Consider the following 19,132-nt stretch of genomic DNA (forward strand, 5'->3'; position numbering starts at 1 on the left):
AAAACCTGAAAAGGAAGCTTTAATCACTATAAGAGATACCTCTGTAGCTAATTCAGAAGGCGTTTTATTTGCTCCTTTCCTGTTGCAAATTTTCCCATTTTGAAGTACATTTGCTTTATGTGGAATGAAACAGGTGAATGTCCATCCTGTGGTGATTTGTCAAAGCGACATGTGTTAGCGGAGGATAGAACAGCTAATGGTTGGGTGCACTGACAGCTCAGTTACTTTCTAGCCCTGGCCTTCTAGGATGCTGAAAATAAGAGCATTAGTATGTATTTTAGGGCTTCCCAGGTGGCTCAGTGGTAAAGAATCTGCTGGAGTAGGAAATGGCAACCCACTCCAATATTCTTGCCTGGCACAAGAGCCTGGCAGGCTACAGGGCATGGGGTTGCTTAGAGTTGGACATGATTGAGCAACTAAGCACACAAATACACACACACACACACACACACACACACACACAGAATATGTATTTTAACAAGAAACGTCTTAATTTTATAAGTATGTGTTTAAATAATACATAGACCTTTTACTTTTATATATGAAATATGTTTCAATACAGTCATTCTGTGTTCATTTCAGTTCAGTTGCTCAGTCGTGTCTGACTCTTTGCGACCCCATGGACTGCAGCATGCCAGGCTTCCCTGTCCATCACCAACTCCTGGAGCTTGCTGAAACTCATGTTGATTGAGTTAGTGATGCCATCCTTTCATTTCATCCTCTGTTTCCCCCTTCTCCTGCCCTCACTCTTGCTCAGCATCAGGGTCTTTTCCAATGAGTCAGCTGTTCGCAAAAGAGGTGACCAAAATATTGGAGCTTCAGGTCAATATCAGTCCTTCCAGTGAGTATTGAGGGTTGATTTCCTTTAGGATTGACTGGTTTGATCTCCTTGCAGTCAAAAGGACTCTCAAGAGTCTTCTCTAACACCACAGTTCAAAAGCATCAATTATTTGGCGCTCAGCTTTCTTTATGGTCCAACTCTCATATCCATACATGACTACTGGAAAAACCATAGCTTTGACTAGATGGACCTTTATCGGCAAAGTAATGCTGACAAATAGCTGAGTCTTTCTGTGTGGGATGAGTTAAACAGATCATTTGTACTATTTTATAAATATGAGTCTAATCTGAAGATAGTTTGTTTCTGATGATTTGGAATTTGATTATCGGCTCATTATAGACCCAGTAAATACAATTCCTCTGTAATGAATGAGACTGTACTGTACAACTGTAGTCACCTTAGATGTCAGCCTGGAAGACTGTTTTTATTTCCATCATGGCCAGGAAGGGAAGGGACTCGGGATTTTAGGCCTTTAATTGTTGAGCAGCCTTACGGCATTTATCTGTGTAGCTGCCCTTCCTCTGGGGGACTCCCTCCCCTTCTCTGTGGGGTCTGTCCATCATGACATTAGGCTTCCCTGCCCTGGGACATGTGCACATGTTCAAGGGACATGTGGTCCACGTGGAGTTGACCAGAGACTTTCTTAAGAGTTGATCAAGGATCTGTCTTCCTTTTGGGTTGTGAGTGAAAGGGATGTAAGCACAAGATTGCTAGCTGATAGGGAGTTAGGGGGCATCTTCCTGAGGGTGAAGCACAGAAGAAAGAGGCCAGAGAAGGAGAGAGAAAAAGAGACAGTCCTGATGATATTGTTTGAGTCTCTGAGTTCAGCTGTGACTAAGACCTGTATTTTGTGAAGCAATAAATCCTTCCCCTCTTTTTCGGTTTAACTTGCTTGGGCTAAATTGTTATCACCTGCAACCAAAAGGCTTCAGATATATTCTGGAAGATACTCAGTGTATCTAAGAGTACATCCATTCTGGAACAAATATTTCTAAACCTAGTAAAGAAACCAAAAGTCTTTGATTTCTTCTGAACTTTCATGTTCCATTTTAGTGGCAATGAAATTTATGGGAGCTGTTAGGAAGAGTAATTCAGTTCACTTCAACTGATAAATATTGTTGAACACATCGCATTTGGAAAGCTTTGAGCCAAGTGTTAGGAAGATACAATGATGATACATGGTCCTTATTGTTGGAGGATTTCTTTTTAAATTCACTTGATTCTTTAAAAAGAGATGTGTTGGTTTCCAGTATTTATCATGCCTTGAAGGGAGAAAGTTGGGGATGAAAGATCATGATGCTCTCAGTCTAACAAGCAAAACCACACCCATTCATTTCAGAGAAGTTACCGGCCAAGTCCATTGAAAGTGAGTTAATTACCACCCAGGGTAGAAGTTACCTCAAGCTCTTATCACAGGCAGTGGTTACAGCTTGACTCAGGCAATCACAGTTTCTACAATAGACATTTTAGCAAATACAGTTTTCCTTAACAAACATTTATAATGTCAAAGGTACAAGTTAGCAGACCTTGGAACTACAAAGCCAACCTTTCTGGCATATAGTAATGTTGTTTGCCCTTAGCAAATAGTCATAGGCAAAAACGGAACTATATGATGAAAATATAAAGAATAAGTATAGTTTTAATTATATGATGAAAACATAAAGAATCAGTATAGTCTATGCCAACTAGGATATAAATAATGTTAATTTTACTAAAGGCTGAGTCAAAGATATTTGAAGCTTACAATTTTCTGTTTCTGCACACTCTCCCTCAAAACTTATGACTTTAGTCAAGGACATTTGTTAACCTCAAACATGTATACATGAAAATTAGAGTGCTGGGAGAAAGTGGTATAACACAGGATGCTTTGAGTACATGGAGGGAGGGTTTCATATTCCCAAGAAAGAACTCACCCAGTTGGTAAGAATCTGATGGAAAAGGGTGATTGACTTTTTTAATGCATCTCAGCAGCCTGTGTCCCCCGACCCCGACTTTGTGGTAAGATAGTTGGTGTTGGCATTTGCCATGTGAATTACACCAAGTTTCAATTTGATATCTTACATCTGACTGTTAGAGCAAAAATAAAATTCACACTTTCTAAGCATTTAAAATATTCAGCTAAATTTAGCTGTGAAGCTTAGCTTTTGAAGAGTTTTGATTGATGTTTATGATAAGTAATAAACTGGCAAGTAGATGATCTGTTAATCTAAAACTTTCTATCTAGATCTGTAGCAGTCAGACCTTATTTAGAATTCTGACAATCAGGATTGTGTCCTGAGGAGGCCAGGGTGGCGAGGAGGCTGGAAACCACATCATAAGAGGAAGGCTTACAGACTCCGGCTGCTTATCTAGGATAGTCAGTTAATTGTCTTATAATATTTGGAGGCTTCTTTAATGTGGAAGGGAAAGAAGATATTCTCTATGGCTCCAGGGTGGTAGAATTAAGACAGTGAGTGTTCATTTTAACTCATTTTCTTTTGGTGATTTTAGGAGCCAAATGGTAAAGCTACATTAAACCCAGTAGTATTCTAATTATATTTGCACAGCTCTTGTTTTAAATAATGAAAATACTGAAGTGAAGCCCTAAAGCAGAAAGAAGTTATAATCAGGTCTTACCTTAATAATTTTTAATACGTTGCCTAAAAGAAGATAATTTAAGGCAGAGTTTTCAGACTATTTTTAGCCATCAAACTTTTTCTTTTAAGTGAAGTGAAGTGAAGTTGCTCAGTCGTGTCTGACTCTTTGCGACCCCACGGACTGTAGCTTACCAGGCTCCTCCGTCCATGGTATTTTCCAGGCAAGAGTACTGGAGTGGGGTGCCATTTGCTTCTCCAGAGGATCTTCCCGACCCAGGGATCGAAACCAGGTCTCCCACATTGTAGGCAGATGCTTTACCATCTGAGCCACCAGGGAAGTCTTTTTAAATGGAAGACCAAAATTTTTATGGGAAAAAAAAAATTGCCTCTTTATTAATTCATATTTTATAATTACTATTAATGCCTATTTTAAATTAGTGCCTTTAGGATCAACAAACTTGCTTTAAAATAGAAATAGACAACTTTGGGTTCTTGTCTAGGTACGTTGTCATCTTACCTAAGCACCACATAAAATATTGAATATTGAACTCCATAGTAATAGTGAGTGAAGAAGTGAAGTCAAGTGAAAGTCACTCAGTCACGTCAGACTCTTTGCGACCCCATGGACTATACAGTCCGTGGAATTCTCTAGGCTGGAATGCTGGAGTGGGTAGCTGTTCCCTTCACTAGGGAATGTTCCCAACCCAGGGATCGAACCTAGGTCTCCCGCATTGCAGCCAGATTCTTTACCAGCTGAGGTACAAGGGAAGCCCAGTAATAGCGAGTATTTGGTATCCATAAGTCCTAGACATAACAAGCCAAGGCATACTGTGTGTTGTATGATTGTCTTTATGAATGAAATTTTTATTAAAGCATTTTGTCCAGATTTACATCAATTTTAAAATTAATTTTCTATAATATGGGTTTAGTGAATTTAAGATAAAAATTCATTGTGGTGCTGTTGTATACCCACTTCTGTATACCACACTGTACTTCAATATAAAATTAGATACACAGATCTTTAGGTTTTATAAACAAAACCTAAAAAGATATGTAAAACTATATGAAATTTGAATATTAAATTAAAAAACATATCAAACAAATTGTTTTATGAGGAAACAAGTTCATGAAATATGCAGTTTTAATTTTTAAAAAAATCAGACTCCTAGCTGCTTTTACCTTTGTACCTGTTGTCTTTGTCATTCATGACTTCAGTTCAGTTCAGTCGCTTAGTCGTGTCCGACTCTTTGCGACCCCATGAACCGCAGCACACCAGGCCTCCCTGTCCATCACCAACTCCCGGAGTCCACCCAAACCCATGTCCATTGAGTTGGTGATGCCATCCAACCATCTCATCCTCTGTCGTCCCCTTTTCCTCCAGCCCGCAATCTTTCCCAGCATCAGGGTCTTTTCAAATGATTCAGCTCTTTGCATCAGGTGGCCAAAGTATTAGAGTTTCAGCTTCAACATCAGTCCTCCCAAAGAACACCCAGGACTGATGTCCTTTAGGATGGACTGGTTGGATCTCAACAAGGGACTCTCAAAAGTCTTCTCCAACACCACAGTTCAAAAGCATCAATTCTTCGGCTCTCAGCTTTCTTTATAGTCCAACTCTCACATCCATACATGACCACTGGAAAAACCATAGCCTTGACTAGATGGACCTTTGTTGACAAAGTGACATCTCTGCTTTTTAATATGCTGTCTAGGTTGGTCATAACTTTCTTTCCCAGGAGTAAGTGTCTTTTAATTTCATGGCTGCAATCACCATCTGTAGTGATTTTGGAGCCCAGAAAAATAAAGTCAGCCACTGTTTCCACTGTTTCCCCATCTATTTCCCATGAAGTGATGGGACCGGATGCCATGATCTTAGTTTTCTGAATGTTGAGCTTTAAGCCAACTTTTTCATGACTTAGGCCTCTGTAAATACAACATTGTAGGGGGAAATAGTTTGTGTCAGGATCCAGTCAAGAAAATAGGAATTATACCAGTTATTTCAACAGAGTATTTAACACAGGGAATTAATTAGTTAAACATGTTTTGAAGGAACTTTTTTTAAAAATCAGATTTGGTTACAGTAATTCAGACTAATTGTTAATAAGATATTTCTAAGGAGGACTCTCACCCAGATGAATTTAACTTAAAAACAGCAAGTTATTTTAGACTAACTTACAGTTTATGGAAATGCTTTAAAAATAATATGTTCTGTTGAAGTTTGTTAAGTATGTATTCTGCAGTCTTTACTGTGATTTATTTGGTGAATATTTCTTTTTCCTGCAGTTTTATTGAAATAAAATTGACATAATTTTGGCATATTTCTTTTAACCAGTATTTGAAATTTAAAAAATATTTATTGGAGCATGGTTGATCTGCAATGCTGTGTTAGTTTCAGGTGTACAGCAAAGTATATCAGTTATACATATACATATACCCACTCTTTTTTAAGATTCTTTTTGCTTACAGGCAAATACAGAGTATTGAGTAGAGTTCCCTGTGCTATATAGTAGATTCTTGTTAGTTATCTGTTGTATATGTAGTGTTATGAATGTGTCAGTCTCAATCTCCCAATTTATCCTGCCCCTGGTAACCATACATTTGTTTTCTATATCTGTGATTCTACTTCTGTTTTTTTTTTTTAAAGGCTTTTCTCACTTAGACTTATGTGAAATTTTAGGCGTTCACCGTCAGCACAGATATAGGGACAGGTTAGTGAATTAGGTGAGAGTTAAACCTTCAGGCAGGTGGGGATGAGTGTTTGGGAGTGGTCAGCTGTGCTCTCATGACTTTGGGGATTAAGGAGAATCAAAGGCTCAGATGCCAGGAGACAAGGCAGTCAATAAACTGTTTGAAAATCTGAGGAATTCTTTCAGGGATCTGGGAACCAGTCAGTCAGAGCAGAGATAGAGAAGGGCAGCAAAGAAAGTCAAGGCAGTGAGAGGCTAGATGCTGGGAAGTCACATGCTGCTGTGCTTAGTTGCTTGGTTGTGTCCGACTCTTCGCTCCCCCACAGATTGTAGCCCGCCAGGCTCCTCTGTCCATGGGGATTCTCCAGGCAAGAATACTGGCGTGGGTTGCAATGCCCTCCTCCAGGGGATCTTCTCAACCCAGGGATTGAACCCAGTTCTCCTGCATTGCAGGTGGATTTTTTACTGGCTGCCACGAGGGAAACCCAAAAATACTGGAGTGAGTAGCCTATCCCTTTTCCAGGGATCTTCCTGACCCAGGAATCGAACTGGGGTCTCCTGCATTCCAGGTGGATTCTTTACCAGCTGAGCTACCTAGGATGTTGCATATCTGAAGGTACTTTATGCCATAAAACATAGATTGCAGCGTCTCTGATACATACAATGCCCTCTAGGGTCATGTAGCTTACAACCTGTATCTTCCCTGAGATTTCATATATGGGGATTAGAAGAGAAAAACTTATTCTACTGGAATGCTGAAAAATGCTCCCCAGAGCTGACAGAAGTCCTATTCCCACTGAGTAAAGCCTGAGAAGGTGAGGACCCAGAGGTTGCCTGAAGCCACCGCCCCCACCATGTATCCCATTCATGAAGGCAAATTTATCCTTTTTTTATTAAAAGGGAAAATTTATTGGGTTACATATGCAAACAAGGAAGGTGGAGAGCTGACCTTGAGCTGACCTTTTACTGTATTTTTTTTTTTTTTTTGCCGTTAATTATCTCAGGTCTTTTGAGTATTAGACAATGAATGGATGCAAAGAAGCACTGTGACTGAAAGTACCTAATGGTTTCTACCAGGAAGATAAAAGTAAAGCTGAAGCCACAAAAGATTGTGACAGTTACCACACGTGCATAACACATGTTCTGATGTTGATATGTTCCTGGGACGTTGTCTATATACACTAAACTTGATGTGATTATTTTTATCCATTGTGATTTTAAAGTACAGAAAAATTGCTACTTTCAGTGCTTCCCTTTTAATTTGGTGCATGTAGAAACGTAAGTAGTCGCTGGAAACACAAAAGCACCACTCTTAGAATTGAAAGAGGGTAGTCTTTCCCTTCTCCAGGGGATCTTCCCAACTCAAGGATTGAATCCAGGTCTACCGCATTGCAGGCAGATTCTTTACCAGCTGAGCCACAAGAGAAGTCCAAGAATACTGGAGTGGGTAGCCTATCCCTTCTCCATTCATCTTCCCAACCCAGGAATCAAACCAGGGTCTCCTGCACTGCAGGTGGATTCTTTACCAAACTGAGCTATCAAGGAAGCCCTAATAGCTTAATAGAAACTTAAAACCATCTGTATCTTGTGTTTCAGTTACTGTCTGTTTATATGTCTGCTTGAAGGCTTTTTATCGGATTCATGAGCAGTAGTCCTTCTCTTTACCTAAGAAGGAACATTATTTAGTTGCAAAAGAATATGAATGTAAGCTATATAGAACGATGCATACCTTTCTTATTTGCAGTCATTCCAGTTGTATAAAGTGAATAGGTTGCCCATATCATATTTGCTTATAGAGCCCTAAGCAGGGAGCTCATAAACAAATAGCCTTATTGCCTGATAAATTGAAAGAGGGTTGCAGTATTGATTTCATTTAAATAAAAACTATAATTGTAGCTAATTTTATTGAATACTGTAAGGGGAGCACTCTGCTAAGTGCTTTGTGTTATTATCTCATTTAATTTTCACAGCCCTTTATTCTCGTACAACACTACTGTTATTCCTGGTTTATAAATACAGAAAATGACCCTTAGAATGGTTAAGCAAGTTTCACAGGGATACAGAGCTAGTGAATGGAGAAGTGAGAATCCAGTCCAGGTATTCTGACCTTATAACTAAAAAGGAAGCATTCTAAGTATTTTCTGGTTGGAAGTCTCATTTTTAGAGCTAAAAATATCATAGAACATATCATAGGAATATTTTTAGTTGCCAGACAGGGGGACTTCCCTGGTGGCTCAGACAGTAAAGAATTTGCCTGCAGCATGAGAGACCCAGGTTTGATCCCTGGGTCGAGAAGATCCCCTGGAGAAGGGAATGGTTACCCATTCCAGTATTCTTGCCTGGAGAATCCCATGGACAGAGGAGCCTGGTGGTGTACAGTCCATGGGGTCACAAAGAGTAGGACATGACGGAGCGACTAACACTTTTACTTTCGGAGATAGAGAAGCATGGAGGTGTAATGGCAGAAGTGTGGTTTGAGTCACAACCTTGTCATTCTTTAGTTGTGTAGACGGGCAAGTCTCACGGCTTTTCTGATCCTTTGTGTTCAGGGTGGGGGCAAAATAGCAATAACAATTGTAAGCTTTTGATTTAAATGTGTGAGGAAAAAAGCCAGGCACATAATAGGCAATTAATGTTAGGTTTTATTATTATTATTATTATTAAAAGGATTCATAAATACAGTTATTGCAGCCAGAGTTATATGCTGTGTGTCATGGAAACATAAGTATGCAGAGTCTCGGGACTCATTATACAGGACTTTACTAGAGCTTGGAAGAAGCTGATGATGCAGGAACTTGGCTCTTCAGCCTCTAAATTCCTGGGAGGAGACTCTAAGCAGTGGTGGTGGGGGCAGCTCTGGTTTCATCCTCAGAGAGGAATGGTGATGTCGTGGAGATCATCTCTGATCTCCTTCTTCTAAGCATCTTTTCGGTGCCCGGTTTCCCCAGGAACATCAGTCCAGTGTGGCAGTGACTGTCTTTTGTCCACCCCTGAACCACGTGTATCTCTCTACCCAATTCCTGAAATTCCTTTGGCTAGGAGCAGTTCTTCCCCATTTAGACACCAAGAGCATGAGAAGCAGACCTCCATTGCTGGAAGAAATGAATTTACCCTTACAGACCACCAGTGATTATTCAACAAGTTCACTGGCTCATTTAACTTCCTGCAGGGGGAGCCTGGTGGGCTGCCATCTATGGGGTCGCACAGAGTCGGACACGACTGAAGCGACTTAGCAGCAGTAGCAGCAGCAGTATCAATTCACACAGTCAGAGAACTTGATGAGTAGTAGATATCACCAAAGAGAACGTAAAAAAAATCATTTGATTTTTGTCTTTTTGGAAGCCTCTAGTAAATTCCTAGTCTTAGGTCACTGAGAAAAGTAAAGTATATCCTCGATTACCTTTAGGATATACTTTCATATTTACTTTTCTCAACCATTATTTCTGAGGCTGCAGCAATCAATTTATGAGTTCACTGAGCTTCATTTTTTAAAATATAACAAGACCATGCGTAATGAACAGTTGGCCGCACGGCGAGGGCTGTGGGGCTCAGATGAGCGGGGGTGGTTAGAACTGAAATGGTGGGGGTGGGGGAGCAGCGACAATGCCTTTGGCCCCACACCTCTCTGTAGGCCCACTCTGTCCCCCTCAGAGCCTCTCGGAAGCTCTGTGGAGACAGCAGAGCAGAATGACTTGCCCCATTTTACAGTGGAGGAATAGTTCTTTTTGCTCAGGATTCAGTGTTTGAATTTGTGCTCTGTTTCTTTGTTTTTATTGTATGCCCAGAGTAATGGCCAAGGATGACCGTAAATTGTCAACTTTCTCTTGATTTTGTTTTAATGGTCAACCATCTCCACGTTTTGTTTAGCCTGGAAATGCTCTGTTTGACCCAGCAGCATTGCTGGAGTAATAGCCATTAGACTCAGTCCACAGTTTTTCTCAGGGCTTACAAGCCAAATACATCGTCCTGTGCATCTGAATTTCCTTGGTCAGACTTTGAAAATTAGGTTTTGGGAGCCATGAAAGAAAGATAACAGAAACAGTTTACCCTACTTTCTGTGTTGGCTAGTTGAATCATTAGATGGAACATTTTTTAGCATGAAACACACTCCACATGATCATACCAAAAGCATTTGCTTTAAGATTGGGCAGTTAGCTGAGTTAAACAGAGCTAGGTTTTGAATCCTTTTAAAAAATCTGATTTCTTTCAACCTGTGTGTGATATTTCAAGTATTTATGGTGCTCTTAAGACTTCCCAGGCGGTGTTAGTGATGAAGAACCCACCTGCCAACGCCGGAGACAATGTAGGGTTCATTAGGGTCGGGAAGATCCCTGGGAGGGGGGGATGGCAGCCCACTCCAGTATTCTTGCTTGGAGAATCCCATGGACAGAGGAGTCTGTCAGGCTACAGTCCATAGGGTCGTAAAGAGTCAGACACGACGGAAGCAACTTGGCATGCACGGTGCTCTTGATCATATTGTAGTTAAGCTTAGGTTTTGTCCCTCTCACTAAGCCTAACAACTGGTTATTTACATCAAGCCTGAAACAGAATGAAGCAGAATCACTGGTTAGTGGCATAGCTGATGTTTTCCTATAAAATAATAGAAATGTTCTGACACCCAAGCTTACATTTTGAAGCATTAGCAGGGTTGTAAAAATCTGATTTTCTTTACCATTATACCTCATGGGTTGAAATAAGCAATTCCTTGAAGACCAGCCATAGTAATTTTTGTGTATGTCAGAATTGAGAAGTATAATTTGATCATAGTAGATGCTCTAGAAACAAGAGATGAGCAGATTCCACGGCATGCCCTGCAGGAGCCTCCGTGGTCCCTCCCGCACACATTCTCAGCCTCATCCTTCTCCATCTCTGTCTCCTCCTCTGTCACCACCTACAAGACTGCATTCTGAAGTTTCCCTTATTTATTAACACATAATAACTTCTACCTCTACTCAGTTGCAGGTTTCCTGAAGGCAGGGTCCATGCCCGTGACTGTGTGGCCAGAGAGATGAAAGGAAAGAAAGAGGAGATCAAGGGGAGAAGAAGGAAGGAAGATGGAAGGAAAGGATTCACTGCATTCACCAACACCCATTGTTGTTGTTGTTTAGTTGCTAAGTCGTGGCCGACTCCTTTGCAGTTCCATGGACTGTAGCCCGTCAGGGTCCTCTGTCCATAGAATTTTCGAGGCCAGAATACTGGAGTGGGTTGTCATTTCTTTTTGTAGGGGATCTTCCCAACCCAGGGATCAAAGCCATGTCTTCTGAATTGGCAGGTGGATTCTTTACCCCTGAGCCACCAGTGAAGCCCCAAAATCCATTATTTAGTCTAAAAGTTAAAAAAAAATAAATAAAAATTTCAATCTGCTAGCGAAACCTTCTGAATCTTTGTTTTCCAGTCAACCAGTTGTTAAATGACACAGTATTTCTCATACATATACCTTCATTTCTCCAGGACAAGGCTGCAACAGGGAATTGTGGAGAATCTGCTGGGGGGTGGGTGTCGTGTATCAACTCATCTTTCTGATTGCAAGTGGGAGCTGTGGATTGCCATCACTACTACATGGTATTGGTAGGCATTTTATGTAGCTCTTGTATCTCCATGTTCTTGCTTGAAATAATGGAAGAACAGCACTTGTTTTACCTCATGAGATTTCTTTGAGGACCAAATAAAAGAATGTTCCTGAAAGCACTTTGGAAAGGGTGAAGTGTTCCCTAAATAGATGGAAGGATATATTCTTGCTATTGCTGTTAGTGACCTGGTACCTTGGGGTTTTTCTCAGCCTGTGGAAGCTCTTGATCTGGGTGTATCCTTTTTGCTTATAAAAGAGGTGAAGTGATATCTATAGTTATGATTTATTTCACCAATTAGATTGATGGCAACATTTATGCCGCTGATTACATTGGTGAACATTACCTTCAAAACAGGAAAGTGACCTTTATTTCTGCTTGAATCTGCTGCTACCCTGGAAGATCAGCCTAGGAAAGAAAAGTATAGTTTATCATGAGCAGATGTATTGGTCAAACACATGAAAATTAATTCTAGTTAGTTGTACCTTTAAGTTTTATGTGGTGTAGTTGCTCAGTCGTGTCCGACTCTTTGTGACCCCACGGACTGTAGCCACCAGACTCCTCTGTACATGGAATTCTCCACGCAAGAATACTGGAGTGGGTTGCCATTCCCTTCTCCAGGGGATCTGCCCAGCCCAGGGATCAAACCTGTATCTCCTGCATTGCAGGCAGATTCCTTACCCTCTGAGCCTCCAGGAAAGCCCTAAATAAAAGAATGAATAACATAAACATAATAATTTTAAGTTTCAAAGCAGTGCTCATTTTCTAGCCTTCTTCTCTCTCTGCCAGATAAGAGCATGATTATTTGAAAATTTATGCTCCGTACATGTCTGAAACATGTTCATTTCTTCTTTGCCATGAGAATCACTTTCCAATGATAGCCAAAGAAGTTTCGACTTCTTTGCACCAGGACTTGGGTTTGGAAGGTCTGCTTCTTTATCACTGCTCGAACTGCACTCCACAATCAGCTTTGTACAAAATGACATAGAGTGGTCCTGAGCAGACCATCAGGGGGTATAGGGAACTCCTTATATTTCCACCTGAGCAAATACAGGAATCAAAATTCAGGAGGAAACAACCACAGTTTCTATTTAATAGAGAGCAATTTATGATACGGAACAGCAGATAGACACCTACAGACAACACAAGGCAAAACAAGTGAGCAAACAAACCACGGAGAGCAGAGTGCCCCTTGGAAATAGATTTCAACAACAGAGTGATGATAATCACCTGTCAATCAAGTACCGGGTAGCAGTTTAGTTTGCAGTCTTTGAACATATTGGTGCAAATGATATGTGTCTGATACACTGAAGAGGAGAATGAGAATGATTTGGGTTTATTCATGCTCAGAAACTACCCCAGTTTCTTTTTCTGGAAATTATTTTCAAATTTTGATATTGAGCACAAGAGAAAAAAACATGATTCAGAAAGAGAGCACTTGAGACTCTGAAGCCTGCAGCTGGGAGAGAGCACAGATATCATAGTTGAGACGTGACTCTTAGAGAGAAGAGCTGAGAGAGTCATCCTTACTACTCACTTCATGCTAATTGCAAAGAGTGACAGGGCACCAGTCTATTCAGCGAGTTCACATGTGGAATAAACCCCTCAATAGTCCCTCATCGTGGGGAGGAAATTGTTCTCATTAGTATTTTATTAATTGAGGTAGAATTTACATACAGAAAAATTCACTTTTGTGTGTGTATAGTTCTATGAGTTTTGATCAACACATAGAGTCATTTAACCACCACCAGTCAACAGTGGAAGAGTTGCATTACCCTTCATATGTTCTCGGGCCCCTTTGTAACTCCTGTCCTCATCCCCAGCCCCTGGAAACCACTGGTCTGTTTCACTACTGATGGTTTTCCCTTTCTCAGAATGTCATAAAGATGAGATCAGGCAGTATGCAGCCTTTTGACTCTGGCCTCTTTTCACTTAGCAGTAATGCACCTTAGATTCATCTGTGCTGTGGCATGTATCAGTGTTCATTCCTTTGTTTTGCTGAGTACTAGTCCATTGGGTGGATATACCACAGCTTATTGATCCATTCACCAGTTGAAGGTATTTCAGTTGTTTCTAGTTTGGGGCATTTGTGAATAAAGCTACGATAAACATTCATGTATAGATTTTCATGTGAGCATAAGCTTTCATATCACTTGTTTTCAATTCTAGTGAGGAATGAGACTGCAGGGTTGCATGGTAAGAGTGTGGCCAACTTTCATAAGATAAACTTGTATTTGAAATTTGCAAAGTTTTTACAAGCTGACTATGCCATTTTTGCATTCCCACTAGCAACAGGAGTTCCACTTGCTTCAAATCCTTACCAACACTTGATATTGTTTATCTTTTAAGTTTTAATTTTAGTGGATGAGTAGTAGTATCTCACTGTGACTTTAATTTGCATTTTCCTAATGGCTAATAATGTTGCGTATCTTTTCATATGTTTATTCGCCATCTGTATATCACTTGGAAAGGAACATTTCAATTCTTTTGGGTCGTTTTTTATTTTATTTTGTCTTACTAAGTTGTTGGAATTATTTTTGTATTCTGAATGCACTTTCTTTATATATGTATTATGTATATATATTTTGCAAATATATGTACTTTCTCCTAGGCTGTAGTTTGCTTTTTTTGCCTTAACAGTGTTTTACGAAAAGCAAAAGTTTTACATTTTGATGATGTCCAATTTATCCTTTTTAGGGAATACGTTGTGGTTTTCATCTCCTGGTTAAAAATCTTTGCCTAATCTGAGGTCACTGAGAAGTTCTATATTTTCTTCTAGACAAGTTAGCTCTTACAGTAAGTCTGCTATCCATTTTGAGTTCATTTTTATATATAGTATGAGATAAGGTTTGAGGTTCTTTTTTTATATAGATGATCATTCTAAACACCGTTTCTTAAAAAGATTATTCTCTCTGTGTTGAACTGTCTTGGTGCCTTTGTTGAAAATCAGTTGGCCACATGTTTGTAAATCTATTTCTGGGTTGTGTTTTATTTCATTGATCGATATGGTTGTCTTTAGGCCAATACCACATTGTCTCTATTTCTGTAGCTTTATATGAGTCTTAAAATCAGGTAGTATAAGTTTTCCAACTTTGTTCTTTTTTACAAAATTGTTTCTGTTGTTCTGGTTTCTTTACATATTCATATACATTTTAGAACTCCTCAATTTCTATGAAAGGGGCTGGTGGGGTTTGGATTGCAGAACTCTGTAGTTTTTGCATTTACAGAGCAGTTGATGGAGAATTGACCTCTGAAGGATAGTGAATCTTTTGAAAAATGAGTATAGTTTAATCTCTCTATCTAGGTCTTATTTCATTTCTTTCAGGAAATTTTGCAGTTATTAGCATTTAGGTGTTACATACACTTTGTTGAATTGTCCCTAACTATTTATGCTATTAAAAATGATATTTTTGAATTTCAGTTTCTAGTTGTTATGACTAATATATATAAGTTGACTTTAAAAACATCTTTTAAAGATATCTTGCTGTTATTAATTTCTTATTTGACACCATTGTACTGACCATATGCACTGGATGAATTCAGTAAATTAAAATTTGTTGAGACTTATTTTATGACTCAGAATATGATGTCCTTTTATAACTGTTTTCTGTACATCAGAGAAGAATGTGTTTGTTGCTATTGTTGGGTGAAGTGTTCTATAATTATCTATGGGTAGTTAGGTGGATTTGGTTACTAGCATTCAAGTCTTCTCTGTTTCTGGTGAATTTTTCCCTCCTTGTTCTGTCAACTATAGAAGTGGTCTTGAAATCTCAAACTGTAATTGTGGATTATCTGTTATACTTTTAGTTCTGTTGGTTTTTGCTTCAGGTACTCTGAGGCTCTTGTTATTAGGTGCATACACATTTATGATTTTTATGCCCTGTTGATAAACTTGACTCTACTATAATTATAAAATGTCCCTCTTTATGGCAGATAATATCCTTCTTTTTTTTCTGACATCTGCCTTGTCTGGTATCGATTCTCTAGCTTTCTTTTGATGAGTGTCAGTGTGGTACATCCTTTTCCATCCTTTTACCTTTAACCTTTCTGTTTCTGTATATTTGAAGTAAATTTTTTGTTGACATCATAGCTGATTCATGTTTTCTTATCCAAATGAACAATCTCTGACTTTCTCCTGGTATATTTAGAGCATCTTCTGTTGTATATGATTATCAATATGGGTGAGTTTAAATCATCCATTTTGCGTATTGTTTTCTACTTGTCTCCTTTGCTCTTTGTTCCTTTTTCTTCTCTTCTACTATGTTGCTGCTGCTAAGTCGCTTCAGTTGTGTCTGACTCTGTGCGATCCCAAAGACAGCAGCCCACCAGGCTCCACCGTCCCTGGGACTCTCCAGGCATGAACACTGGAGTGGGTTGCCATTTCCTTCTCCAGTGCTTGAAAGTGAAAAGTGAAAGTGAAGTGGCTCAGTCGTGTCCGACTCTTCGCGACCCCATGGACTGCAGCCCACCAGGCTCCTCCGTCCATGGGATTTTCCAGGCAAGAGTACTGGAGTGGGGTGCCACTGCCTTCTCCGTTTACTGTGTTATTTTATATTAAAAAGCATTAGGATTTCATCTTAGGTTCATTATTAGTTTATTAGTTATACTTTTTTATTTTTACTTTAGTAGTTGCTCTTGGGTTTTAAAACATACATCCTTAAGATGGTTTGCCTTCAAATAATATTATTTCTTCTTATCACATTTAACATAAGCACCTTATGACAATTATTTCCATTTCCCTCTTGGCCTTTGTCCTATTGTTACCATATACTTTATTTCTATGTATTATATAAACTCCATTTAAAATAGTTATGTCTTTTAAGGAGATTAAGAATGAGAGAAAGCTTTTTATTTTTATCTGTATATGTACAGGTTTTAGTTCTCATCTTTGAATAGATCCAAATTTCCATCTGGTCGCATTTCCCTCCTGCCTTAAGTTTTTCCTTTAACACTTCTTCTAGTGCTAGTTGGCTGATGATGGATTAATTTAGCATTTACATGTCTGAAAAAGTCTTTCACCCTCACTTTTAAAAGATAATGCGTCCAGATAAAGAATTCTGGGGTTCCTTTTCCCGTTCTTTTAGTAAAGATGTTGTACTAATGTCTTTTGGCTTGCATTGTTCCTGATGTGTGGATCTGCTATCATTCTTGTCTTGGTTCCTCTGTATAATGTGTCCTTTTTGCTTTGGCTGCTTTTATGATTTTCTTTTAATATTGGTTTTCAGCAGTTTGATCATCATGTTACTTGGTGTGATTTTCTTCACATTTCTTGTACTTGATATTTTCTGAGCTTCTTGATTTTAAGGTTATGGTTTTTATTGCATTTCAAACATTTGGCCCATTATTTCTCTCTATATATATTAGAAGGCGATGGCACCCCACTCCAGTACTCTTGCCTGGAAAATCTCATGGACAGAGGAGCCTGGTAGGCTGCAGTCCATGGGGTCACTAGGAGTTGGACACGACTGAAGGGACTTAGCATATATATTACATATATTTCTTTATACAGGTGTGTATTTTGCACTCCCCTTTCTCTTTCCTTATTAAATTGGCCCACAGTGGCGTTTAATTCCTATTTCTTCACTCTCTGTAATGTGTCCCTTTGTTTCCTGTTGCATTTACCACAGTTCAGGTCCTCATTGTTTCTCTTTTTGTCTGTTGCAAGAACTTGTCTTTGTTTTGCCCCTCTCCAGTCCTTCTTCTGTATTCCTCACGGTCTATCACAGTGAGTGTTCTGAAGTGTGCTATGCTTAAAACCCTGCAGTGGTTGCCTGTTGCCTGTAGAATGCACTTAGACTCCACAGCATGGTCCGTAGAGCCCCTCATCCCTCCCTGCTCGGTAGCCTTTTCCCTGTAGCACCCCCACCCCACGGATGGCACTATGAACTCTTTGTGGCCGTACCACGGAAGTGCCTCCAGTTCCCCAAGTGCATCGTGCACTTCCATCTATGTACACACTCATGCCTTTGTTACGAGACCTTCCTGCCTCCCTTACCTTGTGCCTATAGACGCCTCCTCATCAAATTCACATACCTCCTCTGTGAAGCATAATAACCTTGTCATCCCTTTCCAACTCCTTTGGACCTTGAACACGCTCTATTGTCTTGAGGTCATTGTTTATTAGTCATCCTCTAGGCCAACTTATGTGTGGGTAGAGACTATATTGTATTTCTTGTTAAATACTTAGTAATGGCACATAGCAAGCACTTAGTAAGGTGTTTGAGTAGATTGGTGATTGGTATTTAGTAGGTATTGAGACCATTCTTCTTAAAATAAATTGAACTCAAATTTAAACATAGCACATGTATAAAAAGCACTAATACAATAATTACATTTTGAGAGCCTACTGTGTTACAGGCACGATGTCAGGCACGTTCCATACCTCACCTCTTGTGTTTACAGCAGCGGTACAAGGAGTATTATCCTCATGAGTGGCCCACTCATGGGAAATTTAAGTTTGGAGAGATTATGAACAAGGTTGTGCAGGTAGAAAATGGCAGAATTGGAATGCAAACTCACGTGTATGTCATACTTTTCCCTTCTTACATGCATATGAGGAGTTCTGCCACGTCACTGATAGTTCTATTGTATTATCTAGGTTTCCAATAAGAGAGTTACAGCAGAAATTGTATAGAGAACAGTGTGGATCATAGTATGGACTCAGAAAACTGATGTTACAGACAAAAAAGAAGTCTATCTAAAAGGCTATTGTGTATGTCTGGAAAGAGTTCTTTGGTAGACTGGCCTACAAACATCCAGTGCTTATATCTTGTCTCATCTGTCATATGGTCATGTGACGGGCAGTCTTGAGGTAACAAGTCATAGAAATCTTCCCAAGCCACGGGATGTGAAGTTTCCTACAGAGAGGGGTGAAGAGGCTTTAGGCGGTGACTTGGGGAACAGTAGAGGGAAGGAAAGACTTTAGAGGTGCCAGCTGTGCTAACAAAAGATTCAAGAGGCTCAGAACCCTTAGTCATCATGACAGCTTTGGCTGGGGCCACATGCCTCCACCCAGTCAGCTGCAGGTCACTGCCTGTTGGACCTTATCTCCTCTTAGGTTCCCCTCAAGGCGACCACTGATTTTTAGCCTAATTGCAGCTCACCCCCACCCCTCCAATTTAAAAATGTTGAGTGTAGTGGTCTCAGTGTAGTGGTTGAGTGTAAAAATGGAGTGTCATGGTCTCCAGAAGCTGCAGGGGTTGTCCTTTTGTACATAAATATCATGATTTTAAAATTTATTCTGTACTACTGAATTCAGAATAAAATTTACAAAGGCATGGTTCTTTCCACTTTGGCCTTTATATTCTAGAAAATAGTTAAACTGTGGTTTTGGTGTTTTAATTCTAAAATTTTCTGCTGTGTGCTGGGGGTGGAGAGCTTTGGCACTTGACAAAAGAAGGGGAGCTTCTGTTACAGCAGCTCTGTTTTCCATGTTGGCACACAAGGGTCTGAAGACAGTGTCAG

At 39.7% G+C, this 19,132-nt stretch overlaps 1 protein-coding gene across 4 annotated transcripts in view; it reads left to right on the forward strand.

Annotated features, from left to right (window-relative positions):
- AKAP7 (A-kinase anchoring protein 7) overlaps positions 1-19,132 on the forward strand; it is a 122,491-nt gene that overhangs the window by 91,900 nt on the left and 11,459 nt on the right. The window lies entirely within an intron of this gene.

This window comes from Bos indicus x Bos taurus, chromosome 9 (genome assembly GCF_003369695.1).
Source record: "Bos indicus x Bos taurus breed Angus x Brahman F1 hybrid chromosome 9, Bos_hybrid_MaternalHap_v2.0, whole genome shotgun sequence".
Taxonomy (NCBI): domain Eukaryota; kingdom Metazoa; phylum Chordata; class Mammalia; order Artiodactyla; family Bovidae; genus Bos; species Bos indicus x Bos taurus.